Source organism: Varroa jacobsoni, unplaced genomic scaffold, assembly GCF_002532875.2.
Source record: "Varroa jacobsoni isolate VJ856 unplaced genomic scaffold, vjacob_1.0 scaffold_919, whole genome shotgun sequence".
Lineage (NCBI taxonomy): Eukaryota > Metazoa > Arthropoda > Arachnida > Mesostigmata > Varroidae > Varroa > Varroa jacobsoni.
The window spans coordinates 549873-573374 of record NW_019213821.1 but is presented as its reverse complement, the minus strand read 5'-3'; the positions used below and the strand labels follow the sequence as shown (position 1 = coordinate 573374).

Below are 23502 nucleotides of genomic sequence, written 5' to 3'. Positions count from 1 at the left end.
GTATCGAAGGTTTAACGTGACTCTACCGAAACGCCGTCAGGCTAATTCTTCACTTTTGTACTAGACTCAACCCATCATTAAAGATACCAGAGTGTATACCATGATAGGTTACTTCAAGCTTTTACTGTATTTTAATTATGGAAATGATCGCCACTATTTCTGCCTATTTGTTAGAATTATAGCTATTTCAAAGTTTAGTAGTAGATTCGGGTTCCAGGTGTATTATTTTTTGCCGCTTTTTTAAGTAGAACACGTTTGCTAGACAAATGATGAAAATGGAAAAATATTTCTAACGGTAAAAATTTCACGTCAACAACGTCACAGATCACAATGATCTATTCATAGATCTAACAAAACATTGTATAACCTTTTAGGTCTCCAGTGGAGAAAAAATGTTTTGATCTGCGCTCGAAATCGCGAGTAGGCGACCTTTGCTCCTATCAAAATTGCGGCTGCATATCGGAGATAGGTTAGAATGATTTGGCTATTCATTAATCACGACCATTCAGCTAATCGATATTCTCTGTGATTAGGGACCTTATAATTAGGGTGAGTGGTCAATTAATTAGAGTTAGTTAGCTTTAAGTGTGAAGCATGTCAGAAACAAATCAAGGTAAACAAAGTGGCAAAACTGTGCCAATACTGAACAAAGTCAATATTAAATTATGCAGCTGCTACCTTTTACTAAGTAGTAAAGCATGAAAAGCACACGAGACTACCAAATATTTACCATTCTGTCTAACCGACCTCATAATATCTTCCGCTATTTACCTCTATGTACAAGAACCTTTTGCGTACCATAAGCACGTACAATCAATGACTCCTGCATTGCTAAGGCAGGGGGTAGTGAAATCCATAGATAATTTAGAAACATGCAAGCTGATAAAGTTAACAATGAAAACAGAAAATGAGCCATTGTTATTAGTTTAATATTTACAGTAACTGTTTGTTTCTACGATGGTCAACGTCATTCTCAATGAATACGCACAACCTTTCCAAGAAATCTACACAGTCGTTCCTACGATGATGATGGCGGTCTAGCAGTACTTGCTGCTTTGTTTGCCGGTTCAGGCAGCTTTCCTTCTGCAGACTCGGCCTTCTATAAACATGTAGCATAGCAAACCAGCCCAAGAGTTCCCTTCAGTGCGATATTCGCCCTTAGGTTAAATTAACAGGCGCTTCTCTTGTAACTACAGGGCCGAGGCCAAGCTTTGTTGGCGTGTCACTGCCGTTCTCTAATCCCCGATGATTAACCCAAAACGGAGACGCAGGTATCAGTAGCAAAGCCTGCACCGACAAAAAAAGGACAGCTAAGGTCTGTCTATCTCACTAGTAAATGCCACGAAAACTGCAGCAGATGGAGGAGTTTAGCACTATAACAGAGGCCTAAAGCACTGGTAGATAGACCAAAGGAAAAGTCTGTTGAGAGGTAGCACGGGGATGTTAATACACAGTAGGCGCCAAGCTGTGGGGCGCGAGCGCGGTAGGAGCAAGCTCTCGGTAAAGGGGCTGCGTCATTGTAGAGAATTACGTTTCGTCTGTTCATATACGTGTATACGTACTATACGTCAGTTCGACAACAAAACAGAAGCTCCTGGCCAATGACCTGCCGGCAGCTGATCTGAATATCCATGAAGAACCGACTTTTCCGGACTTAAATAAACCACTGGTCAGCCAGTGGTCGGTCAAAGGATTGGAGCTTTAGACAGAAGTTAGTGGGATTAGTTAACTCTTTGCCGTTGCCCGGTGCCTCCGCGCTGCCGTACTTAGAGAATACAGAACTTCGGTGGGGTTGAACGGAAAACCAGAAAGGGGCACTGGCAGATCGAGAAGAACTAACCTAGCCAATGTGCACTACTACCTATAACGCTAATAGACCGTCGGGCCGGTACTCTATTTAGTGCAGGTGTGCAGGGAGACGCCACTGGCAGTGTGGTGGCTACAAACAGAGCCTGCCATGCAAATGTAGTGTTTGCTGTCTCTGCTGTTGATACTCTGGGTTTTGTTGTTGGCCGACGATGGGTTATGGGGAGCTGGGACAGGCTGAGTGGGATGAAAGTATTACCGAAGGAGAACACTGCAAAACGACCACGACTGGTCTCTAATGAGGACACAGATCCAACGAGGGATTTGCATGTATTCCCCTCTTAGTAGACCACTACTAACAGCTGCTAGAATCGTTGCAGGCAAAAACACATGAACAGCATGTTGGGTCGCATAAACCGTGTACCGAACTCCAGCAGATCGAGTTATTTATGTTTGCCTCTTCATACGGCTTACGACCAACATGGAAAACTTGCAACAAGTTCTCGATTGAAATTAAAAAAACGACCTACTAATGATGTAGTGTGTTAGGTTATGCATGCAGTAAACGTATAAGTTACATGCAATAGTTGAATGATCAGTAGGACAGCTAGTTTCTTCCTCTATGTTTTAGAATCTCTCCAAGATTCACAACTAGTCAAAATTACCATCATGATCGTTATTCTCAATGCAAAATATTAAATACCTGCTAATAGAACTCTATCAATGAAATCACATGTAAATGGGTAACGCGTTGGATAATCCTCTAAAGGCCAAGAACGCACAAACAAAGCTACACTATTGTCGATTACTTCATCAGTTCAATTGTGTACCTGTTTATCGTAGTGAAGGTCAAAGAGTTTAGCAAATTTGCCAAGGTAGGCACATGGCGTGGGACGTCTGAACATATTACATCTTATGATTGTAACCAAGAAAGCCTCTAACTGAGCCGTTTCCTTTGGCTGTTTAGATTGGTTCGTGAATTTATGTTTACGAGGCATCACAGATTAATTAATTTTCAATCAATGTCATTGATATGTCGTCATTTTCTAGTGAATGCTGAAACCGTATGGTTACTGGCATCAAGTTTGGGTTAACTCTTCCAAACCAGTTCCATCTGCCTTCGTTTGTTTAAATGACACTTTCACATTCTATTAAGCTGCTACTAAGTATGCTTTAACACTAATTCAAATGAGTTGTACCATATGCAACTCGTTGTTTTTTACAATTTTTTTTTGTCATATATTATCTAGTATATTGCGATATATATCAATAACTAGGAGAAAATATACTTAACGAAGTCACGAAGGCAGCATCTAGAAGAGATAACGTTCTATAAAAATAGACTTTCATTAATTTTAGACTATTCCTGGTCTGAACCATAAAAGACCTAAAAAGTTGCTTCTCTTTTTAGTTCCATCTCTGTCTCTTATTCAAATAGCGGTCGCGATATCATTTCATGCTAGACCTGGGGGTAACGTATGAAAGATGAATTGTATTCAATTAAAAATAATAGAATACCGCTCAAACCCTACCTGTTCGTGTTCGTCGTTTGTTTATACGCACTGAGGTTGATAGTACGAAACAGTTTTTAGCATCAACGATATGACGGTTAGTATTAACATCTTCCCCCAAAATTTAGCAATACATGCTGACATTATTGGCGTCGTTGAATTAGCTCTGGGCTTCTAATTTCGTGAATCGATCTTATCGTTTCGTTATAAAATGTGGTAGGGTTTCGTAGAACCCACCCCACCGAACTGTGCAGGCGCGTACGCTAACCTCGAGCTGGCTTTAGTTAGTAAGGACGCTTTGAATCCTTACTTTCTGTGTAACTGTACAATATGCATGTTATCTCATTTTCATACGGGATAACCAATCTATGATAGGTCATAAAGCGTCTGGCCCATGGAAGAGAAGGGAACAATTCAGCTACAATCATTTTCGACCCGGTAGATAATGCATGCGTGCCCATAAAGCGTTCTATTACGAGTGCCTTTGCTATCGCGTAAACGCTAATGGCATGATAACAATCAAATTGTAATAAGGCGTAATCGCGTATTTCTAGGCAACCGGACTCAGGTTGAGCTGAATGGATAGGCTACGTGTACCCTGTACTATAGAGAAGTATGACACTTGTAAGTTAAGGCTTGTGTAGGGCCTCGAAAAGATACGCTTCACATACCATGTTGTAAAGAGTAGCACGTTTGCGTGAATTACGGGTGTCGTCTTACAAAGATTAATTTTTTTCCATAAGCTATCATTTGCATCTTTATACCACATCAAGGTAATCCTCCAAAATTAAACTTCATTTCCACGAAGTGGTTCTCTTCATTTGTCAGTAACTTTAACTATTTTTTCACCTTTCCAGATGTACATTGTTAACGATGGAGCGACCCCCTGATTACTAAAAACCAGGCATTCCACTGTTGTAGAAAATCAATCCAGGCTACTGGTTGCCGTTCTTGGAATGACCATAACATTGCTAAAACTTCTAACATTGAAAAGTTTCGTAACAGCATCGATCCCATGAATCTGAATGTGTGCGCTAGCCAAATATGGCTCTGAAAAAGTATTGAAAGATGGCAAGTTGAAATCGATTGTACATTACTGCCAAAAATCCCACCTACAAACGCTCACATTATGATCCGTTGCATGCAAGGCAAGACTAAATACCTAACCTATTTTAAACATCTTTGACAAGCCCCCTCCCGTGTTCTATCCCGTTCCACATTTCATGTGATCACATCAATTGTGTTTACATCACTTGCAAATGTCTGTTTTTTCGTTCCGTTCGCTCGAAGTCTGTTTGCTCAGTCAGTGAAGACTCTGCTGTTCCATCACAATGGCCGACACTTAACTTGAAGAAGGGTTATCACCTTGTGAAACTTGTCTTGCCTACTATGACTACCCGTTGCTACCACCATCTACAGCATACGAGTTCAGCTATGGCGTAGCTTTAATGATCATTCGAAGTCGAGTAATGCGAACGAGTTTTCTCCCGCCGCTTTATCATGCGGCGGAGCAATTCGCAAAGCGAAGTTGTATCGATAGACTACTACCAGGGCCAAGTTACAAGGAGGACTAGAGTAATAGAAAGGAAGAGACCGTGCAGAACCAAACGCCTACCAGCAGGTGTATCGTGCAAACGCTACTGCCTGCTGCTGTACACTTATTGGTAGCGAGCATTCGCTTACCCGCGGCCCGGCCAACCATCAAACCGTACAACCGACGCCAAGCGGGCAACTACGCCAAGTGAGTGGCAAGACAGAGAACAAGTTCCCAGAAAGCCTGGCTGGCTATTGCTGAAAGGCCGCTCACGTCGAGCAACCGAGCAAGCCAGGCAGCTAGAGACTCTCATTCGAATCGAGACCATCCGAGGTATCCAGCCATCATTGAGGACGCGATAGAGGGGGATAGTGAAGGCAAAAAAAGAACGCTAGGCGTAACGGCTCACGTAGTGCCAAGGCGCCAAACAAAAGTTTTGTGCTTTGCCCACAAACTGCCTATACACGCGCCAGCCTCCTGGAGCAAAGGAAAAGTAAGATACAGCTAACCTATTTTCAGAATGACCTCCTTCCTCAACAAAGTGGAGATCAACTAGCTGACTCCCAAACAACTTCATCGTCTAATGTCACAGATAAATAGCATTTGCAGTATGTCAATGGATAGACATTTGTAATCTGCTTTTAATGCGTTTCCAGTTCGACCTAAACGGTAAACGTATACTTTAAGCAGAACCAACCCATATGCCTACTAGGGCAAATGTTTTTCGGAGTCGTGCAATGCTCAATGTTATTATAAACGAAATACTAGTAAACAATTTCACCATGACTAAAAATTAACCGTACTTTGTCAAACTTTCATTATTGGCCGTACCACTTAATTTTTTCTGATCTATGGTGAGTTGGTTGCTTAATAATGTTCAGCATAATTGTAAATTTTTTTTCTGATTTGTTTAGCTCAGTTAGGCACACGTCCTTTTTGAAGTTTCCTTCATCTTGGTTATGAGTCGTAGGTTTCAATCTTGATTGCGTGGTGTCTGCATTCTTTTGCCAGCTGAACAACGTTCGTATTTTTAACGTAAATCCGTTTTTGCGGAACGGATTTTGTCTATCTCAGCTATCACGTTTGCGGCAACAGAATCACTCGAATGGAATCCATACTTTACATAAACAAGATTATACAGCACAAGCGTAAAGCCAACGACTTACTATATCGAGAGGAATATGGTGATTGGGCACCATGTACATATATCATAAATATTACTGTAACCAGGTATATATATACGTGTGGATGGAGATCATTTATGAAAGGTACCAAGTACATACACCATAACAAAATAATGTTGCAGCACCGAAATACATATCCTTCTGTTTGATTAACCGCTGCGTCCCGTATTGAAATCGTGGATGCCGAGCGCGAATCTTCTATCATAAGGTAAGGGAATCTTGATTAGCAGTCCAACGCAACGACTTGTCCCACACGAGTCGGCTAATCCGTGTAGCATAAGCCGTGCAATGAGTGAGCAATGCTGATTGGAGTTTCCCTAAGCAGAACAACCTCTGACCTTTCCTTTACCCTTATCCGTAACCCGCCTTCATTCCACAGGCTTCAAAAGTTATGGTTGTTCAGTTACACTTTAACGCTAAGTCGCGGCGGGTTGCAGCTATTCATAAGCTCAAAAATGGATTTTCTGTCTATTTCCATGTATACATATGGCCACGTGTGCATGCTGAGTAAATTATCATACCACTATCAGTTGCGATCTCCAATTTCTCTGTTGCGAGATGCTCGTCACTGTTTTTGTCGTAGTAGACACAGTGGCGACGGAAGAAGGCTGCCAACCTACAACGCCCCTGTCGCCGCTTTCCTGGACGAAGTTGGTGAGTAGGAAGCAGGGAATGTTATCGGCGTACATGCTACACAGGCTACTCTTGAGCCGCTCAAGGAACGACTCCCTTGAATAGCAAATGCCCTGACAGCTGCTTTGGGGGCAGCATACCATTAACGCGGACGTTCTGCAGCACGAAGGAAATTCAAAGGCTCGACACCAATTTGAATCGGAAGTAAGCAATGGGTTTTTTCTATTGCCCTTCTTGTTTTGCCATGTCGACCTTCGAGAAGTAGAATAGTGGAACTGGAAATTGCTTGACGAGGGCTGCCATCAATAAGGACTTCGCTGGTAACTGCGAAGAGTGACGACAATATTCACGTATAGCATAATATGGACAAAAAAGCCTGAATGTCTAGCCTTTGTTTTTATTTTTCAACTGTTCTATAGCGTTACTACGCCATTATGTTCTGGCGGTAACTTTTGTTACTATACTGAAGTACGGTTCGTCATTAGAGAGAAATGTCGCAGTGGTAATTTTATGTGATCCTGTTTATCGATTTCTGTTCGCTAGCCAACATCGACTACAAGTAATATATGAGCATTTACTGGACAGACACGCAGAATATTCTTAATATCACCATTATCATTCATCCTCCGTATACCACCCAATTTACAAATGTGGCTAAAGGACTAAGTTTTTGAACTTGAGCGGCCGTCACCAATCGCAGTATTGTTCGTGTATTCAGTGCTAGTCAAAGAGTTGTCCATGAACTCACTCATTCTGTGTAAGGTTCACGTATAGTGGAATTATTTTCTTGTTAATCCATGCTGAGAGTATCTTTACTAGTCTTGTGTATTAATTCAAAGACTACAGATCCAATCTGGCAAAAACTGCGCGAAATTATCACAACGATGGTTTCCTCTACGGAAACAACAGTGCCCGTAAAGCCGGCTGGCAAATGCTGGAAGTATAAACCATCATGTGTTATAGAAAATCGCCAAATTTCTGAATGGTAAACGTAGACCAGTAATTGCACAGGGTACAGGCATCGTGGTATAATTTTTTTGCATCACTTCAATTGAAACTATAATTCCTTTCCATGAACTAGGGCAGACAATGCATTTCTTGACTTGACCGCGATTTCGCGGTGTATGACTTACCTAGCAACTGAGAGCTTATGCTGACAGCAAAAAAAAGCTTCACGGTGCTATACCAATTCCGACCTTGAGCTGGGGGCCGCTGTGTAAATAGCATTCTTCTGCCTTCCCTCATTCGCCCAAAGGTAATAGAACAAGAGCCGTACAGCATGCGATCGAGCCAAACAACGTGACTAGTAACAACAACGGCAGTAGTAGCAGTAGCAGTAGCGGGCAGCTAGCTCTATGAGGATCGAGGGCATCGGTAAAAGAACAAGTTGATAGTCTGGTGGGGCAACTTAGAAACACCGGTGATGCAAGGTCGCTCACTCTCAGTACCGCAGGATTCGGCCACGCTAAAGCTGTACGGAAGCCCTCTTTCTGGCGCTATACACGTGACTAGAACAGACAGTAAATGGTCGAGGTGAAAAGAAAGGAGAACTGCACAGCCTGTTGACGTCCTTGCAATTGCCATAACGGGCTGTAGACTGGACTGGAGACTGAGTAACGCTGTAAGCGAGGAGGCGTCCGATTGGGGAGCTACTGGTCGAACGGTCTGACGAGCCGACAAACAAACGAGAACAAACTAACCAAGAGCAAACTACGCGAGAGCCGGTAGACCTGTAGGCCTTTCTTTTTATGCGACGATCATAGAGCGGCTTTAGACGCCTGGAGGCTAGCTGAATTGCTCTTGTTGTTCGACCTCTTCGCTCTTTCGGTGTCGCCATAAATAAAACATTCGATCCCAAATGCGGGAGCAAGGAACCAGGAACATCCCCAGGCCCCACTAACCCCACACTTCTCCCTCTGTCGTCAGCCAGTTCAGATCCCCGTGTTCGAGGGGCAAAGTGACTAGCGGCACAAGTGCAACAGGGAGAAATCGAGAGCGTAAAGGAGAGAAGTAGATATAGAGTGGGAGGCAATGGAAATGTTCACTGGTCCTGACATCAATGCAGTCTAAGCGATAGAAAGAAGCAACATATGTGCAGAGTGAAGTATTGAGACCGCATAGTCACTACAGGGAAACAGGTATTTCAAGACAGACAACAGAAAACGCTCGAAATGAACGAGAACTCGCACGCGTAGCAGAAACCAATAAAAAGGCGAGCGTTACAAAAGAGAGAGAGAGTGACGAAACGAACAACATGAATGGATTCCAACGAAGAGCTGGGTGATGCAGAGCTTCAAAAACGGCGTACAAGATAGGGGAAAGAGAGGGATGCAACGAGACGGATGCTTTACTTCTGTGAGAAACAAGAGGGCCACCATGTAACCGACAAGTATGCGAATGACATACGCTGTTCGCACTACAATTGATATGTTAAGCTGGACGTTATTCGAGCCTTTTGGTTCAGGACAGCTTTGCGGGATACAGTCATACCTAGATATGCACATATTGTGGATCTATTCATGCGTCACTGGCAATGAGAGTATTTATGAAGATTCAGGATACCCGCTAGCCTTTTACTATAGTGTGATATGTAAGGTTTCCGAAAAGTGAAATTAATGGACTCCAAGGTCATCATCGCATTAATTGCGGTTTAATGGGGCAGCTCAAGTAAATAGAAACATATGAGCAACGATATTGGAAATTCCTAAATGCTGTAACCGGTATTCCTAATGCTGCATTCCGGTAGAATGCGCTTTATGGGACTAAAGATAAGACCGCGACATTTATATCAAATTCTATCAAGAAGGTCAACGAGCCAAGCTCGCGTCTTTCTAACTGTTTTTAGAAACGTTCATGGTTTACTGAGATCTCATTATATTAAATCTATTCATGTGAAATTAGCAGATTCAGATCCAATTATGACAAATTAAAGGGACGTATCAGACATTCAAACGCTCAACCCTATTTGAAGTGATGCCGAGATAATGTAACTGTCCCGGCAGGTTCACCCTTCCGTTCTTTCAAAGAAAGGAAAGGATGACTAGTATAACTTTTCGATGTCAAAAAATATACTGCTATAAGAATGACTGTAATGTATCGAAATGATACACATTTTTTGCCTAAGTCGGCACAGTATCCTGAGAAATCAATTTTTTCTCAAAGAGAAGAATTTTCAGAGGCTTGTCGAAACGTCTACTTTCAGGCAGGACTATCTAATAGCTTAAGAGGTACACACACTGCATTTTTTGACAATGATAAAGTAGTAATAAGCAGTTTGCAGTTCTGCAATTAATTATAATTTTTTCATGTCGAACTTAAGCAGTGCCTGCTGTTTCCTGTTTTTCAATGCGAATGAATAGAGTTCGATAAGTATAGTATAGTATAGTATGGTATCTGAACTCTCGCGGTGGTCATGCGCACTACCAGGTTTTTCAGCAACAACGATCGAGAGTCAATTTACCGCCGATTACCTGGAGCATTTGGTTTCTCGATTTGTTCACTTCAATGAAGCATAGAGTCCACCGTCTTCGGCGCGTACGCTAACACAGGATGAATCGGACTCGAAAAACAACTTCGTTATCTGTTATACCTTTGAAATCTTTTCTTCAGCCTGACGCTGTATTGGCAATACTAGTTTATTTTCGAAAACAGTACCAATGGAAGATCGTTAAAAATCATTGACGATTTTTCTGCCAGTCCAAATTACATACTCCGGCGAAATACCAAAATAATGTATAAACATTTGCTATATATATATATATAAGCATACCTTTTGAACTAATGAATGTTGCACAATGACTCCGCCTTTTGTATAATTGTAATTCAGTATTCTAATTTTATAACTCTGCGTGACCTGAGCGTAGCTGTGTGAAATAGATAGAGCTTGTACAATATTTTCGTCCGAACTCTGCAAATTTTTTATTTTTATTTTTCAACTATTCTTTGTGTGAACAGGTCCTCGGGATTGGCTATTTGGTATAGCTTTATGGACCTAGCTCACAAGGAAAAACAAACGTACTAGGCCTTATTGGATTCATGTGGGGTTTCTTCAACAATAAAAAAACAATGAAAACTGTACAAGAAGCTGTTTTCCGCCTATAGACCCTGATAGTTCATAATCTTTTACAGCAATATCTTTGCCAGCGCTCAGCATGACTTGAGCCAGCGTGATTGCACATCTCTTGCTCTATGTGGTCACCATGGCACTCGAGAGGATGCGCATTAAACGTCCAGACCAAACTGTTCCTCAATCGTGGAAACCCCGCCAACCCTTGAGAGCTCATAATCGAATTTTCGAATTATCCACATTGCGCTCCAGGCAGACCTGATCCTGGATTTTGCTAGGATCATACGGTATGCAGTTCTGTGAATGGGCTAACTTAAATAAAATGGTATAATTACACTTATCGTTATCTCGTAATTACGAATAGTGACAGGCAGGAATACGATGAGATTGGTGATTACAACAAATTCGTACAATTTGAATGTACGCTTACAGGTAGAATATACGGGAGTGCCAGCTAAAATGTCGGGACAGAACCTTTAGGCTTGCTTAATTGATTTTCCAAATGATAGCTTTAGAATCGCTGGAATGGATGGAAATCACCCATACGAAACACTTGGTCTTTTTTCGTATAAATTCGGTTGCTATGGCATACTGGGCTATTTAAACCTTCTGGATTTCCTTCCATCTATTTATAGAGAAGGTTGGGAAAATCCTACGTCATGAAATACTTCTATACATCTGCATCATGGCTGTTCAACTTAATGGAAAGTGTTCGATAAACTGATCCTCAAATGCTCAATCAACGTTTTTAGTTATCTGAAAAATCATCGGTAACATTTGGGGGTAATCAGCTTTCGTATTTGGTGACCCTTATCATTTCGTCATATCAGAACGATAACTTCGAGACTTAATACTGCTAGAGCAGATGCACTAACTCAGCGCTTAGTGAAGGTTTCAACATCTGTACGGTTACATAAATCCGTAGGCGTGATTGTACGAGGGCGTGATTTTCCTTTTAACTGAAACCACCTAATTCTGATAGAGCTCACATCTACCTAGAGAGTCAGCATGTACGTTTTCAGGAACATATTCGTGATTTTTTTGACAGACTGTTTGCAAATGAAGGCAGATTTATTAGGACTTTCCGGGTTCATACAATGCATTAGCTAGTAGGATTAATTCCAATAGTGATGTAACAGCGTAGTAAAGACAGAAATACTTCAAAGGAACGGCTGCTTTCTTACAGTAATTACATACATATCCATCTAGATCTAAAATATTTCTTTCCTATAACAACGTCTTTCCCTTCGAGTCTAGTGCAAATCTCTGAATGTATAAGAGTCGTTGTGTTGTACTGTGTACGGCAGTGCTGGTGTACATCATAAGTGTGTTGATGGAATTGAATCTTGTAGAAGCCATTTTTCTTAAAGAAGCGTCTTTCGCACCGTCTGGGTCAGCTTCCTACCAAGTGAGAGCGTGTGCGTTCGTATGCTTGTGTCTGCTTCGCATGATGTAGAGGATAAACACGGGGCATGAAGGTTACAGGGGTACTAGAAACATGACGAGTGGGATCCAGCGTTCTAAATTAAAGCATTGCCTTCTTCGTCGTCTGTCGGATTTCCGCGAAACGCATGTCGAAGAAAAAGAACGACTAAGAAAAAACCATCGTATGTATGCTAGTTTTCATGTCTGTCCCTGTGTGCCTCTGTGTGGGTGAGATCGACTATAAGACAAAGAGACGATACAGTGCAGAAGAGGAAAGGATTTTGGATTTGCGATATCCGACCCGATGGACCCAATTTTTACCTCTAGCCAGCGCGGCCGTCGACTCGCGACTGCCAGTAGCAGCTGCAGAAGCAGAATAATGCACCGTAGCTCTATTTTGTCTGCCACTAAGGCTTGCGTTGTTCAGCTATCAAAAGGAAAAGACGCCGATCCAAGATTTGTCTGGATGATCCAATGCTTTAAGGACAAACTTAAACGATAGTAGCCCAGTATACAGATGCCGAGAAAAGGGATGTCTCGGCTGGACAGGAAACAGACACAAGACACGACGAAAGTGGGAAGGCTGTACGAAAAGCGCCGAAAATATTGAGGTGAAGCGGCGCCCGCTAAGCCTTACGACGATGGATTGAATCCGATCATTCGTAGCTCACTTACGTATAACCTTCTGTTCGATAAGGACCAGCAGAGCGAGACGAGTGAAGGTCGCCATCCACGACGACATTTCATTGACTCGCAGAGGCAGTGGTCGCTTTAAAAGTCGCTGTCGTAGCGGTACATAAAGCCGTAAAGACGGCAGATGGATGCCGTTGCTACTTCGAAAGGCAAGACAACTGCGCGTCACATATAGGCAGAGACAACCCTGTCGCAGTATATAAAATGATAAACGGACTGTAGAAGTTATGGACGCCAAGCGACGCAAGCCTGTTATATTAGTAGACGTCCTAAAGCGAGTTAAAAATTGATCCAGCTTGAAGGTTTATCCTTGGAGCTGTCCACTTCCGCGTATCTATCACAGTTGAAGCAATTTATTAATTAACAGTTACATTGTTATAATTATTGCTGTTTTATTGTGCTGTCATAATGCTAGTTACTATAACGTAGTTTAATACGAATACTTTATCGAAAAGATTTGATTTTATATTAGAGTAATCGATTCAACAATCTTTGGAGGCTCCCTCGAAATCACATAATGTAGCGTCTCAGACTACCTCGAAAAACTACGAATATCTGTAGTTCAAATTAGACATTATTCTAACACACAATTCTAAGCACTTCTTACAAGTGCTGCGCGATGGATTAAAATGCTCAACGGCTGTTCTAAATGTATCACTATTCTAAATAGTTTAAGTAGCAGTGGTAGAATGGTTTCCGTTAGACGACACGAAAATGACTTTATTTCTTTAAATATACGAAAAGCATTTCACATGATACTCTGTTGAGTGTTTGTCCCGTGCTGCAGTGACGTGCAAAGCCTGCACGTCTCTGGACGTTTCCTGCGATTGAAGTAAACTTTATTTATAAAAGGGTGTCTAGTGGGGATGCCTTCGTTGTAGGTATACATGTATATACCTAATCTCGACCCAAAATTACAGAATTTCATTGTGATAACATTTGTTTTTCTAAGTTTTTGTTTTTCATCGTTAGCCAACAGTAACAATGCATATAATCCTCGGTCTTTCTATTATAGTACATTCATCAAGGGAGTTAGTTAAGCTCACAGTAGGGATATTAGTAGCCATTGCATGGACGAAAGAATCCTAAAAATGGTGTCCTTTGTTGCTTGATCCCATTATTCTGTTAACAGCGTCCTATTGGAAAATCCGGCCTGAATAAAGGTGCATTTCTCTCTAACACATTGCCGTTGCTTCTGAGACCCTACCATATCATCCATAGGAATCTTAATTTTATGTTCCTATTCAAGCCACACCAGCAATAACTGTGATTCTTAGTGTCCTCTTGCAAAGTGTAATCATTCTTCTTTGATGCCATGCTGTCATTCGTTCTGGTTGTACTAGTTTTTCAAATCACTTTTTGCGTTGTCCGCTCAGACATGGGCGGAGTTTTGTTGGCTTCACAAGTGAAACGCAGAGACTGAGATGAACGATGCGCTCTCGTCACAGCCGCCGTAACCACGGCGACTACTGCCAGTAAGACGTAGTTGTAGCGACGTGCTATTTTTTGCCCGAGTAAAAAATAACCCCCTCTGTCCCTTGGCTGGCTTCGTAGCTTCCGGTGGTCGTCCTCTTCGCTTCTGGTTCGGAGCGAAGGAAAAGCGTAGATGGAACGGGATGTCGCGTAGAGCGCAAAGATCGCGGAGAATCGGCGCAAATGTAAGCGGTTCGGTAAAGGGATACGGAGGACAAGACGGCTGGGTGTGTGGGGCCGGTTCAGTCGTAGCAATACTCCGGGGTACGCTACAGATGTAGAAAATGGTCATGCAGTTATTAGATAGGGGAAGGGACGATGGTGGTGGCAATGATAGCGATTCGTACAGTGGTGTATGGCCTTTCACAGTATGACAAAATGGTTCTCCGTTCACCCGTTTCCCAGCCGCTATTTCTCGTTGCCTCCATCTTTATATTTTGTCTCACTCGGCAGCTGCAATTCTGTTCTCCGCGGACGTGTAGACGGCAGGACGCTTTGTCAACGGCAGCCTCTGCTGCCTCACTCGCTGGCCGCCTTTGAAGACGAAGTAGAAGGAAGGACGAAAGCCTAGACAAGATGAGGGAAAGACGGAGGTTTAGGCACGACGGGATTGGCCGGCAGGGGGTACGGGTAACTTGGTCGTTGAAACGGGCGGCGATGGCAGCGGCCAGGACGCCAGCAGAAGGAGCAGCGACGCGGTATGGCGTAGGGGTAAGCTAGCAAACTGCTCCTTTCGAGGGTGGGTAAGATCGTGGGGATAAAGGGACGTGCAAACTGTCGCGGGACGAATAAGGGAATGGCAGTCAACAATATTTGGGGGAACAAGTTGCGTTGGTTGGTTGCCAGCTGGATAGCAAGAAACGACATAGGCCAGCTAGCGAAACCAGCTCGCTACAGGCTTAGCCGCCGGCCAAGTGAACACGGTAAGCAGCAGAAGTAGATATGGGGGAAGGGGGCAAGAAGCAAAACAAGTGAAGCGGCCTTTTCCGGATAAAGAGCGGGCTGGCTGTATGAGGGTATAGAGGCGGTCGGGAAAGGGGAGAATGAGGCGAGAAGGCACGCCATGGAGCCAGTGAGCTAAGAAAGGATGGAGAGAGGTCTCTTGATCCTCGTAGTCGTGGTAAACTGCGACAGGAATCTCGGAAACCCTACGCCCCTGAGCCACCGGGAACAGAAGAAAAGGCGGTGGAGACGGCAACGATTCAGATACTCGCCAACCAGTACAGCTTGCCGGTAAAAAGACTCAGTCGTCTGACACCGCCGCTTCCGCCTTCCCAGCATCGTACAGAGTGGCCATCCGCTTGCCTCGAGACGATCTGAAAGGAGTTTGGCAGTTGAGTTGACGGCAGGCATTGAGCGAAGGCTGCGACGAGAAAACGCGACGCACCGGATAGAAAAAGACGAGGTGGTAAAGGACTGGCGCGTCGGAGAACGTTGAAAAAGAGCGTACTTCCCATTTTCCCTTGCAACCGTTAACCGACCGGCCGACCGCGCACGTACACACACACACACACACTTACACACATAGATACACACTTACCGTTCTTTTGATGCCGTCACAACTCGTATTGCCACCGTTCCGTCGGGAGTCCGGTTGAAGCTGCGAGGCAAATTGCTTGCGAAATTTCCATCAGAAAGGCGCCCAAGACCCTACGACATCTCATATCCTTCCAGTAAGTCTTGTCCTAGTTCCCTTTTTTTTGAAAGAGAAATTCGTCCCTTTAGGTTTTGCCTGACAGAGAAGCGCAGAGCAACTAAAGCACGCGTATTGCAGAAGAGCAATTTCCAACGATGACCTGTGTGATAAAAACATGAGTGCACATCAGCTGCATCTGTTAGTCACCACCCAGGCTATACCGATATCTTGAGCTAAAATGTGATCACAGCAAATATCATAGCGAAGTTCCTTATTTGTTTTAGATGTAGTACCCCACAACAAAAACAAATTTGGAAAAGTCATTGGTGGCTACTAAATAAATTCTTGCTTACTAAGTGCACCTAGTGACGACAGTAATATACAGGAATTGACCTCAATCGCGTCATCGGCAGAACGATTTAGTGAGGATGACAGTGCTGAAATTGCTCACGTCCAATAAACGAAATTGATAAATGAAAAATGAAAACACCTCTCGTACGTTTGGAGTTCTCTATATCTGCAGGCGTATCAAAGAAGTTTTACAGACAAAAATTATCTTCAGATGTCTATTGTGTTTCTTTTAGATCACTTTTTACCATGGGTGGCGCCATTCTTCGCTTCTGCATATATCTGCCATTTTCGTGCTTCACTAGCTGCTATATGGATGACCCTTCTGCGGCAACGACCCGTTCAGTGTGCATGCAATCCCTTCTTAAATCTGTGATCCACTTAGCCACCCCGTTGACCGAGTCACCCGTCCGATAAGCGAAATCTCCCACATCCCTAACTCGCTTGAAAAGTTAGTCCTCACAACTCCAAACTTAATCCTTTGCAAGGCACTGGGAACTAAAAGTACTTTCTACGTTATGGTCAATTTCCGCTGATTTAAATACTCGGAGGACTTTTCTATTTTTCCTTGTCAGACTTTAGACCAGTCAGTCATAGGTCTTGAAAGGCAGGGCTTCTAATTCAACCCAATATTCAGTTTTGGGGGAAAAAAATTATGGGAAATGTTCTCGCTTTGTTTATACACGGTTAAGTTTTAACTTTTAACTAGTGTCGTTCTAATAGTATCGTAATCCGTTGATATCACGTCGTCGTGTAAATTTTTTTGCCGCTGGAATATTCACATGCTTTAGGGTGCCTTTTTCCCTTAATAAGTTATGTATATTTTTATTCAATTTTCTATTCTCTGATTTATTGATTACTTTATTGTGACGTGCTCTTTGAACGGTTTGATTGAGATATCTTGCGTCGATTTATTAAATATGGTGTTCTGGAAGATATATATACGTAGGGTAATGATTACTCAAGTTGGTTTCTGAAAAAGGTTTTTTCAAGGATATAGTTAATTTTTCATAAAAATATCTGCTTTAGAAAATTCACAAATGCAATGTAGCTATTGAAAAACGATCTATCACGTTTACCTCTCTCTTAGCTTATATTGAAGATATAAGTTGGACATAACATAGATCTGTTAGAAGTTTAAATCCTTGTTCATTGCTTTAGTTTGGCAACAGAGCAATACCAACGAAAGACTTTGTGACTACTTAACTTCTTCCCATATTCTGTTGTACAAATAAACAGGCTTTCGTAACATCTACCATTCGTAACTGTAAGAATCATTTAATCTTGAAAAACGTGATACGTCCTAAAATACAACATTCACAGAGCTAGCACAAAAATGTATTTAGAATAAAGAATCGATTTCCTGCAAAAATGGCTGCCCTTTTTCAAGAGGAATGACACGAAAAGAAAAATTGTCAAGAAACAAGAAACCTAATTACGCACAAGCTTGCTGAAAAAAGGAGAGCTTTAAATACTACGGCATTCAGTAACCACTTAGAGAATATCTGCATGTGGAATCTATGTTTCTCGCCTTTCCCCTTATGGACGCGCTAAAACGACATTAGGATAAGAATATCGTACCAACATATAAGCATTACTTGCGTGCAAGGTAATACCTCAGAATGGCTTTTATTGATCGTGTCTTACTTTAGCCGAAATCGGCGCGTGATAGTAAACTACTTCCAGCATTGAATTTTCAGGCTTTAATTTAGACCTGGGTCGGTGACAGGGAAGTGCCCCAAAATTTTCCCCAGTCCACACCCATTCTTCACACTGGCGTTCTAGCGACTCGTGTATTCGCAGGAGCCGCTAGCAGCAGCAGCAGCAGCAGCAGCAGAGCTTCACTGCTTGAATGGTCGGCTTGGCTCATTTACCTTGAATAATACCCTTGCGCCTCAGCGCGCCGACCCTCGCGCGTGGCCCAGTCCGCGACTTGATGAGCAGGTGCCATCACACCTACCCGAAGCTCAGTATCGTTGAGGGGAACGTTGGCTTCCTTCGTTGTCCAAGTTTCCACCGGTCGGTCGTTGGTCAGAGTGCAGAAGTCAAGACAAGCGCAGCCTGTGGCATCCATTGAGAAAAAACTTGGCTTCTATGCATTTCAATGAAGAGTTTTAAGCTTCCCCGTCTCGACGAGCCCTGTGTGCCCCACTAGCCCCGGACGCTGCTGCCTGCTGGACTTGCCTGTCTGTGCGTCATCAAGAGTTCAGCAAAATCAAGAAAGCAGTGCTCCTATAGTCCTAGACGGTTGCTAACGTCTGTTCTAAACATCGTCGCCTCAAGAACGCTTTATGACCTTGGACAAATAACCTTGTAAATATCGAATGCGCAGTCGACACTATGCAAAGGAATCTTTGTCTGTCCTATTAGGTGGTTAGGTTTTTGCACGAAGACGCAAAGCAAACACCAACCAATGAAAAAATTTTGCATTGCTTGACTATCTAATAGTGTATCTCCGACAAGGTCAATAGCATCACACCTAAAAATACAACCTTTATGAACAACTCTGATGCAGCGTCTATGTCCACCGAATTATTTCCAGCCACCTATGGATTTTAAGCGAATCATAAAAGAAGGCCGATTGTGTTGCTTCTGCTGGAATATTGGCCTATGGAGAAAATATTGACCTTTCTTCAAGCCATATAGCTTTAAAGTCGCGTATTTCAGAGAATATGGTTCCCTCAGGAAATCTGAGATTTATACCTTTACTCAGACTTAAGAAGAAGCGAAAATTAATTACAATTTGCAATTTTATTATAATAAAGGCACAGATTTATACCTAGACTCATAAATCAACATGTGTGCTGTTTGTAGTCAAGATGCATTATCACAAGGAACGGTTCGAACATAATTTTATCCCTTCCGTTCTGAAAATTTCAGCTAGAAAAATTTATAGAACTATTAAGAAAGCTATTTCCAAAAAACTACGCATCCACTATCAAACAGTATACACCTTTTTGAAAAGACTAGCCACAAAGAAGCTCGATGTTTAGATGTCACCAAATTCGATTGTGCTTCCCTCTGCGAAATCCTACATAAACGTAATAAATTAAGCCATTTCGAAAGCGGTTGATCCCGTGAGATGGACAGTAGTAGTAGTAGTAGTTCACATACGAGAATAATGTATAAAACATCTATTTTACAATCTGTGGTAAAGCCCACACTGAACCTGAACAAGGCCTTGCTAAGCGCCTTGTGGGACTGGAATGAGGTCGTGAAAGATGCCCCTGCCTGGCAAAACAATTTTTTGAAACCTTTGCTAGCAACAACTAATAAAAGTGCAACGACCCATTCGAAATATCATAGCAGGCTAGTAGATAGAAAAGGCTCCTCTTTCCAATATGACAGTACTGGATCACATATATATATATATATATATATATATATATATATATATATACAGTTGCTTGACAAAAAATGAAAAAACTTGGATAAACATATATAACGCATTCACTCTATGAGCCGGATCTTTTTACCTCTGCTGTGTTAATTTAACTTCAATTGCCTAATACAAATATCAGTCGTTACGATTTTTCGTCCAGAAACAAACAGGACTTGTATAGTAATCGGGTGTTATAAGGAAGATGGCGGAAGGCCATTGCTTGAAGTGGCGTATATTTGGTTTAGTGATATGATTATTTTAAAATATGAAGACATTTGCTTTAATCGTGGTTTAAAAGGTGCTAATACTTTTTTTTCGACGATTTGTTTTATCTTTTTCCTCGAAACTTTTCCATGTATACCTACACAGGTTTGGGACTGTAGTAGGCTTTGCGAGTAGTCACAGCGTAGTTTAAATTCGTATTCTCTGAAGGCCAAGTAAACAAATACTCGACGATATTGAAATATTTATACAAATCCAATCATATAATTTTATCGATGATCTTCTCAGTGATTTAATGAGTAACATACGTATAGATAAAGTTTATCAGGCTCCTGGAATCAACAAAAAATGTTTGTAATGAGGTGAAAGAAAGGCTTGAATACGCAGTCAACATCAATACGAGAGGATAGATTCAAGCACCGCCTTCAAAAAAAGAACCTTTTAAATGACACGATGTGATACTGCGCGGTGCGCGAAGATCCGCTACGTAACTGTGTCTACGACAAGAAACATGCACCAGCTGATAATATGAACACCTACGAAGGACACAAATGTAAACCTTTTTCTGCGTTACGTACGTACGTACGTGCGTGTAATTTTCTGGTTGAACACAGCAGAAAGGAGTAGAGTGCCGACCGACTAAGTGTGAAAGCGGTAAACAGAAAAAATTTATCAGCTCATTGGCTGTGATGCACCCGGGTCAAAAGAGATGTCAGGACAGCTACAGTGAGTTGCCTCAATAGGGCAAAACAAAAAGTAGAATAGGTAGCTAAGTTACGTGTAATCGTGCAGTGGAAGAACAATAACGGACGAATTAATTATACAGAAGATAGTCAATGCGAAACAAATTATTCTTGCATCAGGGTAATAGGAACTGTAACAAGGTGACTAGATTTAATCAGCAAGATAATAGAGTAACTACAAGGAATAGCGCGTCTGATAAATTTAGATTTTGCGAAATTACTCTTACTTACCAAACTGAAAGAGAACATGCATTGGTCTAGTATCATTTGGAATGATCGACTTGAATGTTGCACATATTTAATCAACGTCCTGAGTGCAGATTTCTGATAATTGAGTTCTAACGCCGACCTAATCATTGCTAAAGCCGTTACAATGTACATATCTACACTGACTTAACTTAATCGATAAGGGAGGAAATGTTTATGGCTATATAGAGCGCAATTATTCTCGCTGCTAGAGCCAGCGCTATCCGTAACTTCCAGTCAAGTAAGTTATATGATCACTGCTGGCTGTATTATTAGATCAATGAAAAGCGGCAGGGTCTTACCCGAAGCTTTCTAGGCATTTATTTGTTTAGTTTCATAAAATGGTGGTCGTATATAGCCAAGTAGGATTTCACTCTAGGGTGACCACAACGAGGCGGTATAGTGATAAAATTTCAGTTAAAGCGGCATATTTTAAGCACTTGCTATTTTTTTTTCTCCAGTACGTAGGTATCCTTTGGCAGTAAATACAGTAAAAAAAAAAGGCACAGTTCACATAAACGTGATATATTATAGCGATGAGTCATAATTTCTATGGAGGTGACGGACAGACAATTATTTCGCATAATTTATTTTTATGTATTACCTTATACCAAGTTTCCGCTGAAAAAACACAACACTACCCTCCAGCTCTTGTATTTTTAATAACACTAGCTCTTAGCAAGTAATCTTGCTCTACATAGCTTTTGCTTGCATGAATCAGCTTTTCGTTTACACTATAGAGCAAACGATAGGCAGTAGCTCGATTACCGCCGACAGTTCTACACAGATCGCTGATGAACGGAGCCATACGCAAAGCGCGATGTGTCAGGGTAATTGACGTGCAACGTTTCGATCATCAGGACAATGAATCGAACCTAAGTTGGCTGCATACATAGACAGAGTTAGCTAGTGCCAGACAGGTTCCTGGATACGTATATTTATGTTGACGATTTTGTCAACAGAAGCTCGTGTTAACACGAAAGAATGTGTCGTCGTGTTTTCGTGGCGTGCAGAATGCACTCGTTGAAAATGCTTATTGTATCGCAAAGTTGACAATCGAGATAGAACTTCAATAACATAATCCTCTCCATTTTTTTCGAATCATTGAAAACTTTGCCGTTAATCGAAAGCGTTATTACGAGGAGCAGAAGATTTCGTAGAGCAGACGCTCGATATTTGAACAAAGCACACTTGATCTTTTTGGAACAGCTGTTTTTGAGTTGGATAAACATTTGCACGACAGCGTCTCAATGCGTTGCTTCGATGCTGGCCTTATTCTATATGTCTATCTTCAAATGATGTATCGTACATATGTATAGACACGTGTGTCGTTATGAATTGATCAGTGTTTGACTTTTCCTCGTCATACTCACGTGTACAGCGACTGTGTGACAATGGCCTACTCCATTTGTGTACAAATGCTTGAAGAAGCCTCATTTAAGACCTGCTAACAGAATACAAATATTGTATTGCTAGTTACGTATTCATCTTATCTAAAAGCAATTTGAGACAACAGCAAAATAGGCCGTTGGACTTGGTAGCCTTTTGTAACCAATGCATATGCGCGGTGTTTTGTCATTTTCAGTGCGGCCCTTTACTGATCCCGTAGCAACATACAGTTCCGCATTAAAGACCCTACAGGCACAATAGAACCTTAATTTTTGTCCTAACTCATTGTAGGTTTTCATTCTACTATAATTCTAATGAATCTAGCAGCAGTGATTTCATCGGAAGTTGTGCCCTCCGCATTGCTAATAAGAGAAAAACTGAGAGACTGGGAGCTACAGGTTTGAGTTTTTTTGTTTTTGTTGATAAATTGTTTCAACCTGTTGTAACATGGCAAAGCAGCATGTGCTCCAGTAGATTTCGTGTACTTTCAAATGTAATACTATATGCTTCAATAACTTAAGGAAAATCATTTTTAAAACCACTTTGATGCACTGAGCCTTCTACATATTCAGGGTGATCTAAGAATGTGCACACTGTAAAACAAGTTGTCCATTCTTCTTGGGATGTCAATTACTGGAAATACTGAGTAGGCCAGGATTAAATTTTTAAAAAATGTATGCTAACCTCAAAACCCCACAGTACAAATCTTGAGGAGTTTCAGGCGGATCCGCCTACACGATCTGCAACGAATCAAATGCAATAGATGGATCTTACATTGGTAGGACAATCAAACCGTGAGCCTCGTATCAACCATGGTTTCAAATCAAGTGTTTAGTACATTCTAGGACGTTGTTAATGATAAATTTGCACTATAAAAAAAATGCACGCTATCGGTAAAGATGATCTAGACCAAAGAAAACGATTTCGCAAATAAATAATACCTAGAAAAATATAAACAAAATGAATTGTGTTTTTAAGAGAGGTTCTTTGGAGTGACAAAGTTACATTCAAATAAAGAATTGAAGGACAAACGGATATTACAGAGGAACACTCTGCGAATTTACTAAGAATTTCTAAGATGAGTTTGTTGTTTTATTCCGCTAATAGACAGCCTTGGTATTTTGTGTTACAGCATAATGCGATTCTGCCAAAAACGCAGTGTCTATTACACCTTCACGGGGACAATGTTTTTTTCCCTGGTACAGCTGCAC

The 23502-nt window shown here is 41.8% G+C and overlaps 1 long non-coding RNA gene across 1 annotated transcript; it reads right to left on the bottom strand.

Moving 5' to 3' along the window:
* Nucleotides 1-13545: 13545 nt before the first annotated feature.
* On the bottom strand, nt 13546-22033 carry LOC111264967 (uncharacterized). The gene is made up of 3 exons (XR_002683175.2): nt 21507-22033; nt 15866-16121; nt 13546-15641 (listed from the first exon to the last, which is right to left on the bottom strand). It is a non-coding gene; the product is annotated as an uncharacterized LOC111264967 (long non-coding RNA).
* Nucleotides 22034-23502: the final 1469 nt, after the last annotated feature.